Source organism: Castanea sativa, chromosome 7 (genome assembly GCF_040712315.1).
Source record: "Castanea sativa cultivar Marrone di Chiusa Pesio chromosome 7, ASM4071231v1".
In the NCBI taxonomy this organism is placed as follows: Eukaryota; Viridiplantae; Streptophyta; class Magnoliopsida; order Fagales; family Fagaceae; genus Castanea; species Castanea sativa.
Window position 1 is genome coordinate 29,025,703 of NC_134019.1, and position 20,616 is coordinate 29,046,318.

The following is a 20,616-nucleotide window of genomic DNA, read 5'->3' on the forward strand; positions in this document are numbered from 1 at the left end:
ATAATTTCTCCCCCTTTTTGTCATGATTGACAAAGAGTACAAGAAGCCAGAAAGCTTCACTCGAGAAACATAAAGATGATCAAGGGGGCACAAGGAATCCATATAAATGCAGGAATGTAATGAAACAAGATGTTATAGATGACAAGATAATAGAAATATGCAAAACATGTAAAAAAAAAATTGCATGCAAGAGGATCTTGATGGATTGAGAGGTGTCAAGCACCTATCGAGCTGACCTCGATGGATCAAACAGCTATCAAGAAGCTATTGAGGAGACAGAAACTTTCTTAATGGATCGAGAAACTATTGAGAAGCTATCAAGATTGCAATAAAGAAGCTAAAAAATCTAGATAGATAGCCTAGTTGTCGAGAGGTATCCAGCAACTGTCGAGATTGCTTAAAAACGGCTTTTCAAGAAGAGAAAAACGCAAACATGAATGCAATCAAACATGCAACTAAACCGAGGATCCAAACAGCATTCTAAGCTCACAAAATCATCTCTCAATCAAGAAAAACATCATGTATTTAGATCCAAAAATACACACACACACACTAAACAAGTCTAACCAATTTTATATTTCAAAAACAAGTTAAGACAGTTTAGTGAGCATTCATTAATACATGTAAACCTTGTGATGGCCAAATCACATTGTACCTATCCATATATCAAAAGTAGCAAAGAATATTGCGTGTTGTGTGTGAAAACATCGCAAGATTGCATAAGTTGTTGGGTTCTAAGATTTTAGGTTTAAATGTATTAGGACTACATTGTGTAATGTTGGCAAATCATGATCAAAATGTTTAGTCTTGTTTTTAGACTTGCTCAAAGTATGTTTATGTGTAAAGTTGGAATCGAGTGCACTATAGGATTTACTGTGTCAATCTGCCTGGCTCGATCAATCAAAAATTAGACTCGATCAATCGAAGCTCATGCAGATTGTTTTTCTGAAGAATTTTTTCAACTCAGCCCAAGCCTGTTTGACGTGTAGGGTCTTATGTTTTGCCCTAGGCATAAAAGGGAAAACCTTAGCCACGTTTTAAAGGTTGTTGCAGTTGTTGTTTATACTATGTATGTGAATCTCTTGTGAGATTAAGAGGTGTTTGCATTCACATATACTTAGGGTTATCAAGATCGAGATCGATGTCGAGAGCTTGGTGATCGTTTCAGTTGCTACATTAAAAGCTTAAAGATACACAAAAGGGAGTGCTTGTACTTGTTGTGAATCTGAGAAAGAAGTAGTCCGTGGACTCGGAACTGTCACGTGGTCATGGTAGTAAGTTTCCTACTCGAGGTAGCAATAGGATGTTAGTGGTCTAAGTCGCTATTGTGTAAACTTCAATTCTTTCATAGTAGATTCGTTTTACCTTGAGGATAGCTAGGTTAAATACTCCCCAGGTTTTTTACTGGTTTGGTTTTTCTTGATTGTCATATTGTTGTGTTATTTATTTTCTGCACTGTTTCAATGATATGATTTATATGTGTTAACCTAGATTTGCATAATTTACGTAAGTTAATTACTTTGCTATATAACTAGGTTAACCTGGTTGTATTTAAGGGGTCTAAAAACGTACAAGTGGTATCAGAGCGGGTTAGCTTTAGTGTTTAGATCTTTTGATCTAAGAGTTGATCATTGATCCCTGTTATCATGGATAATTTTAAGTGTCATATTGTTTTTGATTGTGATAATTTGAATAAAAATGACACTTTTGTTTCTGTTGATCTTATTGATGCCTGTGAAACTCTTCGTAAGGAATTATCTAAATCTTTGAAAAATGCTAAGAAATTTAAAGAAGAGTTAAAATTGGCTAATCTTGAAAAAGAGGAATTGATTGTTAGATTAGATGAATCTAATAAATTTTTTAAATTAGATGAATCTAATAAAAAGAATAAATTTTTGAGAAATCAAATTTTCTCTTAAGATGAAAAGATGAAAAGCTTGGAACAAGAGTTAGTTGAGTCTAAAGCTAAACTTGAAAATTTGACTAGTACCAAGCCTGCTGGTGATAACAAAAGTATTTGTGTTTCTCTTAGGCCTAAAACTGAGAAAGTTTATATCCCTCCTTCCAAGAGGAAAAATAGAGAAAAAGCTTATTTTGCTAGGTTAGACAAAGGTAAAAGTTCTAATATAGACGCTAAAGTTTCTAAACCTATGTCTAAACCTACTGTTAGAGGGCATAATAAATCAATTTTTGTGCCTACTTGTCACCTTTGTGGTGTTGTTGGTCATATAAGACCAAATTGTTCTTTGTTGAGGTAAAAACCAAAATCTGAGACTAGATTTGTTGTTAGGAATACTAATGTTCCTAAATTTGTTCCTGTTTGTCATTTTTGTGGTGTCTCTGGTCACATTTGTCATAAATTGAAATTTAAACATTATGTATTTCAATCTAGGATATGTGATGATATTTATCCTGCCATAAGTCCATACAAATTGCTTTATATTCTTTTGAAAAATTTAAGCTTGTTGGCTTGTGAAAGGAATTTGCAGGATTTCAATTTTTCTCAGAAGATTGATGTAATCCCTCAAATACACTTTGCTTCTCATGGATTTTCACCTACAAAGTCAAAGACTCATGCTATATGGGTGAGAAAAGATTCTCTAAGGTGAGTGTTATCGACTTATCCCTAATTTAATTCTTTCAATTATTTGTGGACATGTTTTCTTTTAGTTTTTTGTTGTTTTATTTTCTTAGGTTGTTTTGATTATTCAAAAATCCAAAAACATTGAAAATTTTACAAAAAGACAAAAATATTTTATTTTGTGTCTTGTTTTATTTGTTTTGAGGATTACATGAATTATAATATCTCTTTCTTGATTTAGAACATGCTTGACATTATGGTGAAACTTGAATAGTATGTGTTACATAACTGAATGATAAGCTATTTTTTATTTTGTGAGAGTATGTACTAGTTTGTACATGTACTCATGGGTTAATTAAGAAATTGATATTTCTTGTTTGTGTACCCTCTATAGCTTAGTTTTGCACTGTCATGCATTGCATTTGCATTTTATACATTAAGCATAATGTGTGCTTTTAGTTTTGGTCATAATTTCCTTTTAAACCAAATTTTTTTTCTTTTGTATTACACATCATGGACAAATAATCAAGGTTGGCCATATAATTTTTACATAACATGTTTATGTACCTTGTTTAACTTGGATGAGCTTATTTTATTGCACTTTACTAGTTTGAGCTTTGTAGTGCATGTTATGTGGGAGATGTTTATAGTTTTTGATCATTTGATTTTAATCTTGAAGTCACATGCTTTTGATTGTTGGACTTGAACTTAATGAAAAAGGCATAAATAACCATCTCAACATTGTTTACTAGCCAATCATGAACACCTTAGTGCATATCATAAGATTTTGTGCTAGAGAAAGTGTAGCACATGCACAAAAAGAACATAAGGTATAGCCTTGGATTAATGATAAAATTGGTGTGTACATTATTGGGCTATAATCAATTCACAATGGAATAAAATTGGTGTGTACATTATGAGGCAAATTCAAGAAACTTACATGATTGCAAACTTGTTTTCTAGGAAATGTGGGAGTTATATGATGTAACTCTTTGAGTGATAGTCTCTTTCTAATTTATGTGATATATTTTGTAGAAATTATGATTGATTTCTATCTACATATCACCTCACATGTATCTTAAGTTTTTGCTAATTGCACACACTACACAAGTTATTCTTTGCTAAACTTGGTACATATTATTGTGTGTGATCTTGTTATTGCCATCCAAGATTGACAAACCTTGATTTTGTTGCAAAATGTGTTTAAAGTTTGTGTTTTTTAGGACAAATTGATTGAAAATCTCATTTTTGGATAATGAGGGTTAAATTCGAGGGTTAAATTCAATGGTTTTTGAAAAACTTTTCATCTCATACTCATGCATTTCATTCATAAAATACTGTGCTTTGAGGAGTTCCTACATTAAAATGCTCAATTTTTTCGAAAATTGTTTTTTCAAGATTTTTGATTGATCAAGCAATCGAACTTGTTGCTCAACTGATCGAAATTGCATTTCAAATTTTGGTTTGAATCTGCCTGACTCGATTGGCATTTGATCGATGCTTGACCGATTGAAACTGAAAAATTTTCAATTTCTAAGTTTTTTACCAAATTTTGTTTTCATGCATCATTTATGTTAGGATTCACATGCATTGCATTTTTTTTTTTGTATCCATCTTGTAGTTTTACAGTCATATCTCTCATTGTTTTCACGCATAACATGCATACACTTTGCAAAATTGGGTACTCAACTTGATTTAAAAATTGATTGATCAATTTTTGAGTCCTTTGTACATTTTATAGTATATGCTATTTTTCTCGATGTGTGAACTGCGGAAAACTGAGGAAAATATTTTTTTTGAGATATGATGGATAATAATTGTTCAAATATTTTCTCTACTTGATTTGAGTTTAAAAGACCATTTATTTATGGGTTAAATAGTGTCAAGTTTGCATTTATTGAAAGAGAAAATATTTTTCTTCATCTGTATCCTCAACTTCATTTTTAAATTTGGTTTGTGTGTCTTTATTTTCCCCACCTCCTATATTTTCCCCAAATTTTTTTTCCCAAAACTTGTTTTGTTTTTCCTATTTTTATAGGAGGGGAAGCTTGTTTTTAACCTTTGTTGTTCATAGGGGGAGTTGTTACTCTTCATAGAAGGAGTTGTATCTATTTTCTATAGAGTTGAATTGTTTTGTGTTCCCTTAATTCTCTATTCTCTGTTGCGTATGTTTTCAGTCTAACTTTTGATTAGGTTGTCTTTGTCAATACGTGACAAAAAAGGGGAGAAATAGTTGAAATGTGAAAATCCTGTTTCTTTTGTTTAAGGGGAGTTGAAATTGTTTTTGAAATTGGAAGAATATAAAAACTTTTTGATGTATTTAACTTAGGGGAAGAGTTAGAATTTACTTTTTTTTTTTTTTATACTGTGTTTTATTTTGGTTTACTTGTGTTTTCCACACATGTGTTTATGGTTTGTTTAGTGTTTTAGGAATCTACAGGTTAATTCATTCAAAACTGTGTAAATTTCTCTGGCTCAATTGATCAAAAATTAGACTTGATTGATCGAAGCTCGTACAGATTATTTTTCTGCAGATTTTTTCCAACTCAGCCCAAGCCCATTTGACGTGTAGGGTTTTATGTTTTGCCCTAGGTATAAAAGAGAAAACCCTAGCCACGTTTTAAAGGTTGTTGCAGTTGTTGTTTATGCTGTGTATGTGAATCTCTTGTGAGATTTAGAGGTGTTTGCCTTCACATATACTTAGAGTTATCAAGATCGAGATTGATATCGAAAGCTTGGTGATCGTTTTAGTTGCTGCATTAAGAGCTTAAAGATACACAAGCGGGAGTGCTTGTACTTGCTGTGAATTTGAAAAAGAAGTAGTCCGTGGACTCGGAGCTGTCACGTGGTCGTGGTAGTAAGTTTCCTACTCGAGGTAGCAATAGGATGTTAGTGGTCTAAGTCGCTATTGTGTAAACTTCAATTCTTTCATAGTGGATTTGTTTTACCTTGAGGATAGCTAGGTTAAATTCTCTCCAAGTTTTTTACCGGTTTGGTTTCCCTAGGTTATTATATCGTTGTGTTATTTATTTTCCACACTGCTTCAATGATATGATTTATATGTGTTAACCAAGATCTGCATAATTTAACCAAGTTAATCACTTGACTAAATAACTAAGTTAATTTGGTTATGTTTAAGGTGTCTAAAACGTACATATGTTTCTCTAAGTTATGACAATTTGAGATATGAGTAAATCAATTTAACTCACACACGATCATAACTGCTTGATGGGAACTATCACCTTCGAGGTACATCCTATAACTCTCACATCTTCTAGAATACACACTTGCAATCATATATAAAACGTTTTGATCTTTTTGCTTTTATTTTCTTTGCATATTCTCTTTTATTAAGCATATCATGCATGAGCATATAAGAGAGAAAAGAAATACCCAATTATCTTAAGTTTTTTGAAATTACACTTTTGCTATGCCGAAGCATACAGATGTCATTTCATGATTGTCAGGTAATAGTGGTGAGATGGTTATTTATACCTTTCTCTTAGGATTTTTAGTCCTTCCCGTCAAAAAGAGTAATACGAGTGTTAAGTACAAAAGATCACTTAACCTTACTCATCACAAACAAATAGCCACAAAGCTCACTTGCTTAGTTGTGCATGGAGATGCTCATCTAAGTTATAAGAGATACAATGTTTAGAAAACTTTGTTTCATTGGCCATTTAAGGTACACAAGTACCAATGTACACAAACACACACTATTTTTGTAATTTTTTTTTTCAATTTTTTTTTTATTTTGAAAACAAAACAAAATAAAAATTAAACAACCAAACAAAAACAGACAAACAACATGAAAGCATGCAAGAAAGATGCAGATGCATGAATGCATGATTCCAAAAACAAATAAGAAATCAAACAAAAAGAGTCCTACTTTAGATAAAAAGAATTAAAGTAAAGGACAACAGAAAAGACAATTAAGTTTTAGGTTCCTTTTTCACCCATAAAGCACTAGTCTTTGGTTGTGAAGATGAAAAGGCATGTGTCTTAGTATGTCTACCAAAGGACATAGAAGAATTAGAATTCTTCTAAAATTAAGTTAAAAAGCTCAAGACTTTTAATAACTCTCCAAAGAAAGGTATAGGTCCTTGAAAGGAAACTTGTGACTGTTTGGACACTTGCTTTTGAGGATACAACTTAAAGCAATTAGGACAAATGTGTCTAGAAACACCACAATGATGACAAACATGAGATCTAACAAAGGATTTAGAATTAGCCAAATTAGTTTTGGATTTCATACCTTTATCAACTTTCTCAGATTAGGGCACAAAGACAGTCCTTGATCTAGAAGCAATGGAAGAGGAGGGGCTAGAGGAAACAGCATATCCTAAGCCAGTCTTATTAGAACTGGGCTTTTGAGCACTCAACACCTCATCAAGCTTTGCACAAGACATCCTCTCTATTTGAGTTCTAGCTTGACTAAGTTCAACCTCAAGATTCTTGACCTTCTCTTCTAATGAGGTGTCCTCCATAACCAGAGTCTCAACTAACCTTGTAGTCTCATCTAATTTGACTAATAGATCAGCTTTTTCAGTTTTTACCTCATTAAGCTCTTTTCTACAAAGATGAGAAGTCTTTTCAGATTTTATGAATTCAATGCATAGCTTATCATAGGCTTCTTGAAGGGTCAATTTCTTGGGTACTTCCTCATTAGAAGAATCCTCACTGTCACTAACACTCTCCACAATCACCTTATCGGTTGAGGCAGCAAAGGTCATAACATGACTACATTCATCCACATACTCATCATAAGAGTCATTTTCAGTGTCACTCAAAGTAGTAATCAACCTTTTATCTTTTGACTTCTTGGTCTTTTCCTTCATAAGGTAGTTTGGACACTCTATCCTCATATGACCAAAACCTTTGCACTCATGGCATTGGATGGGGGGTTTCTCATCCTTACCCTTCCTAGAGGATTTAGATTTCTAGGTGGTTTGCCCTTATTTTTTTTTCTAAATTGAAGAAGCTTGATAATCTTATCAGTTATGAAGGTTAGATCCTCATCCTCATCATCATCTTCATCTTCATCTTCACTTTCATCTTCATCTTCAGAGTCCTCAATCTCTTCTTCTATACCCTTAAGAGCCAAGGTTTTACTCTTTCCACCTTTTCCCATTGAGCCTAATCCCATCTCATAGGTTTGAAGGTTCCCTACAAGCTTAGCCAAAGGAAGTTGATCAATGTCCTTCACTTCTTCAATGATAGTGATCTTAGCATGGAATCTTTCAGGTAAGAACCTAAGGTTTTTTCTAACAATTTTGGATTCTGCTATAGATTCTCCAAGATTGAAAGTAGAATTCACAATATCCTTGAGTTTAGCATAAAACTAATCAAAGGTCTCATCCTCCTCCATCCTTATTTCTTCAAAGCTACTAGGGAGTCTTTGAACCTTCACAGTTTTTACTGTCTTGGTACCTTCATAGGTGGTCTCAAGAATGGTCCATGCTTCCTTGGCAACTTCTGTGGATGATATTTTCTTGAATTCCTCATTGGTCACCCCACAAAACAAGGCATTCAAGGCCCTGCTATTGAAATTTGCAGCTTTGATTGTTGCTTCATCCCAATCCACTAGTGCTTCCTTTGGCATAATTGAGCCAACTTCAACAGCTTGCCATACTTATTCACCTAGAGCCTACAAAAAAACTTTCATACAAACTTTTCAGTGCGCATAATTAGTGCCATCAAATAAAGGAGGAATCAAAAGAAATTGTCCACGGTCCATGACAACGGGGGTCAAGGATCACACTCAGGAAATTAATCCAATCAGAGTGTACCCGCTCTGATACTGCTTGTTAGGAAATTTAAACCCCGGTATTAACAAGTTTTAAACCAAAGTTTTTAAATATATTTATTGTGAATAAAACTTGTTAAAACAAACAAACATCAATATTATGTCAAAATTATATGCAGAGAAAAATAAATAAGACAAGATATGATGATCCAGGAAAACCAATGACACAAACTAGTTTTATAGTAATAAACTTGGGGGGAAACCTTCCCGAAAAGCAATCCACCATAGTAAAGAGAAGTTTCAGATCTAATATAAAAACCTTTGTCCCTAGACTCTACAATCCCTATAGATAAACTTACAGCAGAAACCTCCTACCGCTTCAAAACCTTTGAACTCTTCAATATAGATCCTAGTACGTGATTAACTCCTTTGAATGAATCCCATGTCCGTGTGAAGACATGCCATACTTGCCAAGTCCATGGGGATCTCATACACATTCACCCCTCCAACTTCCAAAACATGATGACTCATTGGCCATTCCAGACTTGGGGGCTTGATCTAATAGGCCCAATCAATCCAACTTCCAAGAGTCATATTTGGATACTAGAGGCTACCGAGTACTTTACAAAGTGGGTTAAAGCCATTCCACTAAGGAAGGCTACAGGCCTTGCTGTTGCAAATTTCATCCAAGAGCACATAATTTGCACTTTTGGCATCTCTCACATGATTGTTATTGACAATGGCACTCATTTTATCAACAAAGATTTCCAAAAAATACTTGACCATCGCCACATCAAGCACCGCAAGTCTACTCTTTATTGACAATGGCTACCAACTGGGTACTATTAAGAATTCTCAGCAAGATGGTACGTGAATATAAGGGTGGCTGGAGTGAACACTTGCTGGAAATCCTGTGGGCATACCAAAGCTCAAGCAAAACAGCCACCAAACTATCACCATTCTCTCTTGTATATGGTACTAAGACTATATCTCTATTTGAGCTATTGGTTCCTACACCAAGGGTCCATTTGGTTGGAAGGGTGGAAAAGTGGGAGGATAGAAAAGATTTTAATTTCCCTACTTTTTGTTTGGTTAGGAGTGGAAAAAAGAAGGGATAGAAAAAGTGAGTTTGTATAAATTTACCCATTTACCCTTGTTAAAAAATGATGCTCAATTAAAACTAAAAAAAAGTGATAAACAACCAAAAAAAATCAATCACCTAAATTTATTAAAAAAATAAAAATCATGTCTAGAAAAAAAAATTACTTCTAAACCAAAAATGAAATTAAATAAAAAAATACAAAAGTAAGCAAAAGAAAAGAATATAAGCACTGGACAAGCCTGCCTAGTAAAAAAAAAAAAAAGAAGTAGAAGAAAACACACAAAAAAAAAGTATATGAGCACTAGACAAGGACAAGCCTGCCCAATAATAATTAAATAATAATAATAATAATAATAATAATAATAATAATAGAAGCAACATCTAGCAAGAGGAAGAAAAAAAAAAGAAGAAGTAGAAGAAGCAATGTCTAACATGAGGAGGAAAAAAAAGTGTGAAGAAGAGCAACATGGACAAGTTCATGTGCAATTGCATATTGGCATTTTCGTCCAAAAATGATGTCCAATTTCTCCCTTTAGTTTTCTCTCCATTTTGGGGAGAAAACGTTTTGGTGGGCCTGGAAAGAAAACACATGGATCCCACCATTTATTTTCCTTCCTCCCCACCAAACCAAACACATTACAAAAAAGTTTTCCTTCCCATTTTCTCTCCAAAGTTTTTTATCCACTTTATTTCACCTCTAAACAAACACACCCCAAGGGGTTGTTCATGGGCAAGAAACAAATACGGATGTTGCCACTTGTGCAGAAAAATCAGAACTATAGACCTCGAAACCTTTGAGGAGACACAAAATCTTGCTTATAACCGCACCCAGTGGTGCCAACAGTTGATGACCAATGCTTACAACAAAGCCATAAAATATAGGGTTTTTGTCAAGGGACAAATGGTTCTAAAGGCAGCAAATCATGTGAGGAGAAATCTCTCAGCCCCCTCCAAGTTCGCCTCGAGTTGGGAAGGGCCCTATCACATAAGGGAAGCCAATAACAGCGATTATTACCGTCTAGCTATAGTGAAAGGTGAAAGTCTCACAGAACCTATTAATGGCAAATGGCTTAAGTTGTACTACGCTTAACTCGTACTACACTTAACTCAACCACTATGTATGCACCCAGTAACACTCCTTGTACAATCCAAAACTACTACTATATGAATAAGAAGTAAGCATTGCCTTATGCCTCAAACGTGAATTTCTTACATTTAAAAACACTCTTACTTTTCATACATGATTATGCACACTTCTTTTACTATAAATATGATAACAACTTTAACAGCTGGGTGTTTTGAACCAAAATAGTTATGAGTACAATAAATACTTTCAAAACTAAATATATGTATATATATGATTTCCATGACTATATTTTGGCTTGAACATACTATTCTTTGATAAATAAAACATTTTTCATAAAACAAATTCACATACCTGTACATAAACAAAACATAGCTTGTATAGCTGGAGAAATACCAAACTACTATATAATGTTCATATGGCTGATGATTCTTTGCACAAAACATAGCCTACATAGCTGAATTAATCCAAAATACATAACATATTTCATTACATCATAACTTAAGGACAGATTTTTTAAAATACTAAACTACTAATGAAAAGCTAGTCTAATAAGCCATCGCCAAAGGTTTTCGCTGAGGAAGAAGCACCTCCAGCTGACGATGACTACATCATTTTATCCCTTTGACTCATCAAAAGAGAAAGCTTGACTATCTTTGCTGCAATTTCCTTCTCAAGATCAGCTAACTCCATTGCAAGCTCACTCAACTTGTTCTCATTATCTAGAGCAATGCTTAGTAGTAGTCCGAATCTTGTCAAGAATAAATTGAACTCCACACTTCATGAATAGCACATCTTTGAGGGCATTCTTCCACTCAAGTTCTTTCTTCAAATTTGCACTTTCAAGCTTTGTATGTTGCAATCCAGCAACACTACAACAAGCAATTGAAGCCTAGATTTACTCAAGGAAGCACCTAGCATGCATCCGGCCATAAAATCAAGATATTTCTTCACAATTTCCTCTAGCAATGATTGACCTTCTGCAGGAACCTTAGACTACTGGAACATGACTATATTACTTGAAAGAGGATAGAATTTAGTTGCCGCTTTCTCATTCTCCTCATCTTCAACAAATTTCTCCAAGAATTCTTCAAGGCTCATTGTCTTGAAAGAAACACTAGAAGATTCACTTTGCGACTCTGAAAAAATGAACACGATTATATCTCCAACAGTAACAAAAAGTACTCATACAGCTAGTGTCTATGAGAGGCCGCGGAATTTGGGCCCTCTCAAAAAAGAGATTTAGGTGCTTGTAAAGGCACCTCTCTTTCGGGGTAGCGGTGTGGAGTCGCCACTTATTTTTTAAAACAAGAAAATAAGAAAAAATAAATGCAAATTACATGTTCAAAATACTTCGAATGTCATTGATTGAATAAAGAAAAGTACAATTTTGGTAAATTAACCTTACAAGACTTTGGGTCCAAGTTACAATATATGCAAAAGCATACAAAGCTTTGGTCCTAGTTATAATCTACCAAAATTAAAAGACAAAACACTAATCTACCTATCCAAAAATCCTAAGCTCGGGGGCTAGGTTACAGAATGGGAAGGTGTTAGGCACCCATTCCACTTAGACAAAATTTGGTCTTCTAGACTCTAATGACCAATATACCATTTTTTGCATGATGTTGAATGATATGTTATAATGCATATGACAAATACTTAACCAAAATTAATTTTAATAAATTTGCCATATGGATTTGCCCTCTTTTTAAAGAAAAATTCAGATTTTTTTTGAAGATCAAAAAATAAAAACTTGGTTTGTGAAGAAAAATCAGATCTGTTTTGTATAAAATTTCAAAAGAGATTTGATTTGAGAAAATTAGATATGTTTTTGTAAAAAAAAAAGAAAAAAGAAGAGGTTTTGTTAAAACAAATTAGATTTATTTTAAAAAGTTAAAAAAAAAAATATTTTAGGTTTGTAAAAGAAAAATCAGATCTGTTTTTAGAAACAAATTAAAAAAAAAACTTTTGAAAGAGGATCCACATTCATGAGACAAATTTTTTATGCATGCATCACACATAAAAAAAAAAAAAAAAAAAGAAGGCTACAACCTAACTTTCAATCCCTTCTTTAGAATTTCAAAATCTGCAATTTTATGACAAAGAAAACTTTTTATTGAAAGAAACCATATTTTTATTTGATGAAAATACAGATCAGTTTTGTATTTAGGAAAAATATTAGATCTATATTTAATGAAAATATAGATCAGTTTTGGGTTTAGAGAAAAAAATTAGATCTGTATTTAATGAAAATAAAGATCAGTTTTGAGTTTAGAAAAAAAAAATTAATATGTATTTAATGAAAATATAGATCAGTTTTGTGTTTAGAAAAAAAAATCAGATATGTATTTAATGAAAATACAAATTAGTTTTGAGTTTAGGAAAAAAAAATTAGATTTGTATTTAATGAAAATACAAATCAGTTTTGAATCTTTATAAAAGAATTTTGTTAGTCATTGCAAACTTTGAAATCAAAAAGAGATAATTGAAATAAAAAAACGTGTAAGGTATCTAAGCATGACAATTATATATGAAGAACAAAACATAATAAAACATGCTAAACATATTCATGCATCAAACATAAAACATGTTAATTAATGGAAGAAGAAAAGAAAGAAGAATAACAGAATACCTCTTGCATGAGCGTGCTCTTCTAAAGAAAGAATATTTTAGAAATCAAAGAAGTTTATTCACTTCCTTGAGGTCAAAAATACTTTACTTACAAAAAAGAAGTTTCTAAAGCAAAAGCCTCCAGAATATAAGGGGAATAGAAAAGTCAGAAAAGAAGAACTCCTAATTCTAATTTGTTTCTTCTATTTATAGAGGTTGGGATGCTTTAAAAAAAAAAAGTTTAATAAGATCAGATACAAATTGGAACACGTCCTTTTCTCTAAAAGGTTGAAAAAGATAGGATTTATCTCAATCAGGGAGTCCCCTGGGCCGAGCCAAAAAATTTGAGCTAATCGGCACTTAGGAAGTGCCGAGTCCGCGTTTGAGTTTTAGTCTAATTTGGACTCCATTTTTGAGGATTTTTTAGCTGGGAATCGCACCTAGACGTGTTTTTAATCCGTATTCTAAAAATTAATCCATTTTTATTGATATTCAGGTCTTTAAAGTGATAATTATCTTGTAGATAAATATTCTAAGAAGGCTTGATTATCCACAACTTCTTTGTTATCTGATTATCCACTTTGTTCTTATGCAAGCAGACCTATTTTTGACACTAACTAACAACCAATCACAAAATTATTTAATTAATTTTAATTGTCTAATCAATAAGAATTAATTTAAATTAATCATGCGTGGTCGGTTCCACCTAAACAAAATGCATGCAGACCGTGCAAACTGGATCATGTGATATCTTTCAATCCGACTTGGAAATTGGACATACCTTCGAGACTGTTAGAACCTCAAGATTATTTTTATGATATGCAATGAATAAATTAATGCATGTAATGCAACTCCAAATTTTGGGTATATGAATGGTCACTCTAGTCATTTTCCAAGATTAAATTATGGGTGCAAAATCGAATATCAACAATGTCATTGAACAAGAAACTTACTTGACTCAATATGAATGACTCAAGATCATCATACCTAGAGGTTGCTTCCTTTGGTGTATATCATGAATAGTCAAAGAAACAACATGCCTTTGGCTGGGCATACTAGGAGCTGCTTCCCCAACAGTAATGGTAACACTAAGATCCTTGCTAGCATGTTCTTGATTAGGCATACCAGTAGCAGCTTCTCCAGCAGTGATAGTAACATCAGAATCCTTGACAACAATCTCTATGTCTTCATCAGCTGAACATAGAGAATAAAGGACATCAAGAGAAGAAGTGCGAGAAGAAACCGAAGCGAGAAACAGTAATTACGAAAGTCAACTGCCCTATCCTCAAAATCATAATCCTCTGATTGTGTCTCTTCACTTTTGCCAAACTGAAAAAGCTACAAAAACATATGGTTAGCATCACAAATGAAGGCAAAAAAGAAAAGAAAAATGATAGAAAGGATGAAGCATAAGCAAGAATACATCTTCCGAAGATTAAGGAACCTTTATCCCACCAGCACTAATCTTCTTTCTATATTGCTTCATAGGCGATGGTATGCCAACAGATGCAGCAGCTGGAACACTAGACTTAGTGGCTGGAACTGCACCATAATCATATTAAACAGTAGCTGAGTGCTTAGGACCACCAATCTAAACAGTAGCTGAGCGCTTAGGACCATCAATCTTTGGCTTCTCAGCACTTGCTCTCTTGCGCCTCACCTTTTTGGGCTTGTTTTCTGAATGAGGTGATTTTCCACGAGACCTCTTGTTGAACAAGTGGTTGGATTAGACTTAGGAGCTCTCACTATGGTATTTTTCTCACTCCACTTTATGGGAACATCACCACCATGAACCATCTAGCCATTAAGGTCAACACGCCACTTAGAAAATCCCAAATTATGTCTAGTAGCCCATGTTGAAGCTACTCTTGTGTTTGGAATAAGCCAAGCATTGGTAGAAGGCTTATTCAAGGGAGGACCTATCACTACTTGGTCGACCTCTCGTCTATTTACATAATCAACAAAGGTGCTCATCACCTTCCTCCAATATTGCTGCATATCTAAAGTGGCATACCCCTCACAATGCTTGCTTGGAATCAAGACCCTCTCCACCTTGCTGGCCCAATACTCCATTGCTATACTATGAACCAACGACTTCATTGCATCACGCAAAGGACATCCTATGGTATTGACATCCGGAACATCCTGATCAAACCTGAATTGCCTTAAAACTCTATGAGGATTATATTATATCAAATCAAATCTAGCATTACTTGTATATAGGATAGATGGGGATCTTCTCATGATCAGCCAGTCCAAACTCTTAAGATCCAAGCCTAGCATTTGGAAAAAAAGGTTCAAGCAACAAAACCCTGCAGCAACATAAGAATAAGGCTTCCAAGCAAAATGAGCTCCATCATCCGGCAATGTGATTGAAGGAAGATTCCAAACCTTTAACCCCATCCACTTCATAAGCAGAGGAAGACCATCTTTAAAACCAAAATATTGAAGCTCACCATTAGGCCTAGTGGCTTGGACTACCCAATTGGCCATCTTGACATCACCAACATCTTTGCCAATATCAACATAACCTTTTGAATGCTCCCACATGAAAGTTTACAACAAAACTACATTAACACTAGATTCAATAGTTTGGTATAGAGATCTTTTAAGCTTATCACTACGCAATCTATCAAGTTCAGAATAAAGGGTACTTAAGCACAAAGTACCTGAAGGCAAAGATATAACTCTACTCAATTCTACAATAAGGAGGAATGTGAAAGGCTTTATGAATTGTATGGGATAAAAGTTAAACACACATTTGCTCATCCGTAAAGACACGAATGCAGCTCTCCTTACACCAGTATCCTCAAACTCTCTAAACTCAAAAATCCAATAAGAGAATCTAGCTCTATTACCTATCCAAGACACAGACGTGCCTCCAAAGACATCAATCAGCTCTCTAGCAATCCTAGATTCTTCATCAAATAGTCTTAACTCTAGTAGATTCACATCTCCCATGTTAGGCAGCAAGCATATCCTCTTCACATCTTCACGGGTGATTGTAGTCTCACCTTAAGGAAAAAAGAAAGTGTGGGCATCAGGATTCCAACGACATACCAAGAATCGAAGTGCTCTCATATCTTTATACATGTTCCACCCACAGGACACAACTACAGCATCAAAAATCTTGTCATTCTTGAGAATTTGACAAAATCTATCATCTGCAATCTCTTCCTCTACCCAATCAGACCAGCCAACGACTGTGCCATAAGGACATAAGAACTAAATAGGGACTAGCAAAAGCTCTTTCGGCCGAAACCGCAAGTCCATTACACCAGAAGCAGCTGGAACCCATGTTGTCTTATAGTTGGGGGCTTCACCCTTCAGGATCCACTTCTTTGGCACACTAGGCAGGCTAACCTCAGGAGCCCCAACTACTAGAAATAGAGAAGTTAAGCAGTACCATGGGTCTTGCAGCAGTAACAAGGACTCTCCTCGCCTAGCCTTTGCATTGGCACCCACAACCATAGCTTCAGCCTCACCTTCAATCATGGCCTCACCACCTGGCACGGACACTTCAGCAGTACCAGCACCACTAGGACCCAGCAGTTCTTCTCTTTCGGCCATGACCCACAAAAGAAAGAAATAATTTTTTCAAAATGCAAATGGCAAAAAGAGAACCCACTACTACCAATGAAAATAAAGGAGCAAAATAGCCTTTGTTTCTCTTTCTCTTGGTCGAAAACAAGAAAAAGAAGGTGAAAAGGCTCTGTTTCTCTCTCTGCTTGCCGAAACTCGCTGTTTCTCTCTCACTTGGCTGAGAACAAGGAAAAGAAAGGAGAAAAGGCTCTGCTTTTCTCTCTGCCTTGCCAAAAAACTCAATCACTCTCTCTGCCCTGGCCAAAATCAGTGTTGCTCTCTCACCCTTAGCCAAAAAGAAGAAGAAGAAGAAGAAGAAGAGGCTCTCTCTAACTCACTCTCTCTATTTCTCATTCAAAGAAAACAAGAAAAGGGAAGCAACTAACGCAAGTGACAAGACATGGAGAAAAGATCAGCATTTAACGCAAGAAACATGGAGAATAACTAATGCTAAATGTGGGAAGTTACAGAAGCTCACTCCTCACAATTGCTACCAAATTTCAAACTCGCACATGTGACCAAACAAAAACTACTCAAATGTGACTCGGGGGCTAAATGTTGAGGTACAAAATTTCAGGCCCTAATTTCATTAGCCTACTCACCAAAATACCCATACAAGCCCCATAAATTGTTTTGAGTCCTCACAAATATTTCTTACGTATTACCCAATATTTCCCATATATTACCCAACTTGGGCTCTCACAAATATTTCTCATACAATCCCCATAAATTATCTTGGACCCTCACAAATATTTCTCATACAAGCCCCATAAATTACTTTGAGCCCACACAAATACTTCTCATACAATTATCAAAATTGGGCCACAAAAATATACTATCTCTATAAAAGCCCAAACTTATTTATCTTGTGGGAAAAACCCCCAAAAGGCCCATAAACTCTTAATAAAGCTCGTTGCTATACGGCACTCTAAAAGCCCATTGCTACATGGTTCACTAAAGTTTGTTGCTACACAGCAATATTTTTACAAAATCACAAAAAGCCCAAATATTATTTTGAAAACTATTTGCAAAAAAACTCAAATACTATTTTAGCAACTATTTACAAAAACCCAATACTATTTTGGCAAGTCCTACAAAAAGCCCAATATTATTTTGCCAACTTTTACAAAAAAACAAAATACTATTGGGCAAACAATTATTCTACCAAAGCCCAAATATTATTTGCCAAAAGAATTATATTATTCTCGAAGCCCAAAACTATTCTTTGGCAAAAACATATTTTGATATACTAAATTCCCTAACTCATGGGAAACATAAATTATTTATGACATTACTACCCATATTTTAAAACTATTTCTCCTACAAAATTTAAGGGAACTATGCTTATTTTTTTCCATGAGAAACCCTAACTACAAAAGCCCATGTATATTTAAAACTCATGGACGAGTCCAAAGAATCAACAACAAGGCCCAGCATAGACAACCCAGCCGATGTCCTAATCTTGTTAACCAAAGCTCACATGAGTAACTAAAATGTTAGACCAACCACAAGTCAAGTTTCAACAAAACTAAGCTGACGGTTGGGACCTACTACCATCACTTTTAGCTTGCCAAATCATATTAAAAGGGGACATGTGTCTAGCTGAGCTTACACCCTTCCTTGGCAAACTGATTTTCATGATTACTGATGTGACATAAAGCTATACTGACAAGACATAAAGCTGTGAAGCTGATGCTAGCCATAATCTTTCTCTTCTCTAACACAATTGGTCAAAGAACAAGGGGCAGCCATGAACAAACCATGGAAGATTTTGGAATTACTTATAAACAGCTTATTACTGTGCCAAAAATGTATATTTTCTGGTTCATGAACCAAGCACATGAATCCTAATGGGGAAACTTAGAAAAATGTGGTTTAGAGGGCATCAAGGAGATCTCAAGCAAAGTTTCTAGCAGAGGACTCCAAGATTGAATCCTGGCTTAGGGTGACACAATCTACCCTAGGAAGCTATGACACTAGTAGCAGAGAACCAACATCATTAGCCTAATACTTACTCTAATCTCATTGGCTAAGGACAATTAGCATTTTACGCTAAATTAGAACCTCAAGCTGGTATTACCCAAAACAACAAGAATACCTTAAAGCTGAACTTACCATTCTTGGCCAAATATTAGGAACGATTTTCTGACAATTTTTTTGAAGATTGAGATTGATTTTGGAAGAGATTATTTGCTAACCCCCCCCCCCCCCCTTAAACTCAACTATAAATAGAACCCTTTATCAACACCTCAAGACACACCAATAGGGAAGAGAAACTCTCTCAAAAAATTCTATATTTTCCTCTCTCTCTAATTTTCTTAAACTCCTTGTGAGGTTCTGAGCTTCTGAATTCTTAGTTTCAAAATTAGAAACTAAACTTTTCAGCCTCTAGCTCACAAATACCCCTCACACCTATACTTATAAGCTCTCATCTATCCCCCAGCAGAAAGTTCCAACAGCTTCGCTAAATACTCTCTCTCACTAATGATAATACCAAAATGACCATCACTACTCACTACATATACTATATCCATAAGCATAACCTAGCATAATAAAGATCTTGTTGCGTTAGCTGGAATCATGCTCTCTCTCCCCCTTCATCTCACACTAAGCTTTCTCCATTACTTATTATAATGGACCCTAAGGTGTTTGTCTATATCTTTACTATTGAAGGCTATAATGTATTTGTTACTATAGAGTTTTCTCTCATGTTGTTATAATGGAGGACTTTCTTTCAATGGATCCCTCAGATGATGATTTTGGAGATGTAAACACTCTCCTTAATTTATGAAATAATTAACGGCCGGAGATTTATTCTGTTTTGTCTTATTTTACTGTTGGAAAATAGTTTACTGCTGGAACATTTTACTACTGGAATATTTTACTGCTAGGCTATTTCTTTATTGCACTGGGCTTTTTTTTTGTGCTAACGTGTCTGCTATAGGGAACATTTTTGGGCCATCCTCTAGTCCTTGTTAGTCCTAACCTAGGCACAAGGAATACAATAAGGCGAATTTCTCAAAAGTTTCACCAATAGCCTTTGAGCCATGCTTCAAGCCCATTGTCAAGTTTTGGTTTAAGCCCCCAACCCAACAACAATCTCATTTGTTAGAGGGAAAACTTTTCCACCCTCAACAATAGCAACCCAACTGGAGCATTTGTTATGAATTTTGTGGTGAGGATTTTATACACCTAATGCTGGTGTTCTAATAAGAATTGGGAAAAGTCAAAAAATAATTAAATCATAAAAAAAAAATTGTATAACAAACTGACAAAGGAAACATGCAGATGTGGATGTGGGTTGATGATTTGATTTGATAAGAGTTTTTAAGATGATGTGATGTGTAATTAATAGGTACATAAAAGCATATACTAATGCGTAGACAAGGAGGGGAAAAAAGGATAAAAAAGTGAAAATAAAGAGATAAGTTTAAACATGTTGATCGGTTAAGATTAGGGTTATCTACATGTCGTTTAGACAAATTAATGCTATATTAACTAGGGCTTTACTAATAGAGGGGACATTCTTTTATCTAAGGATCTTAGATCACTCACATCAAAGGAATGCTATATTAACTAGGGCTTTACTAATAGAGGGAACATTCTTTTATCTAAGGATCTTAGATCACTCACATCCAAGGACCTCAAATGGTGCATAATAGAAAAGTGTATCCGATTTACACATTCTTGTCAAAAAACTACTTACATCAAATAAGTTAAAATTGTTTAAATATGCATTATTTCAACATTAATCGTGTAAATTTATATTTATACTATTCATTTTTCATTTTATTTTTTATTATTCTTTACGTATCCTAATGTTGAAAGAAGAGATTAGATGATTGCTGTTGTATGTGAAGAAAGAAAAATAATAAACAAAAATCAATAAAATTTGATATTTTAATTAA

At 34.4% G+C, this 20,616-nt stretch overlaps 1 long non-coding RNA gene across 1 annotated transcript; it reads right to left on the reverse strand.

Moving 5' to 3' along the window:
- Nucleotides 1-10,948: 10,948 nt before the first annotated feature.
- LOC142642887 (uncharacterized) lies at nt 10,949-17,201 on the reverse strand. Its single transcript, XR_012845760.1, has 3 exons — nt 14,550-17,201; nt 14,114-14,464; nt 10,949-11,652 (listed from the first exon to the last, which is right to left on the reverse strand). It is a non-coding gene; the product is annotated as an uncharacterized LOC142642887 (long non-coding RNA).
- Between the last annotated feature and the right edge of the window lie 3,415 nt (nt 17,202-20,616).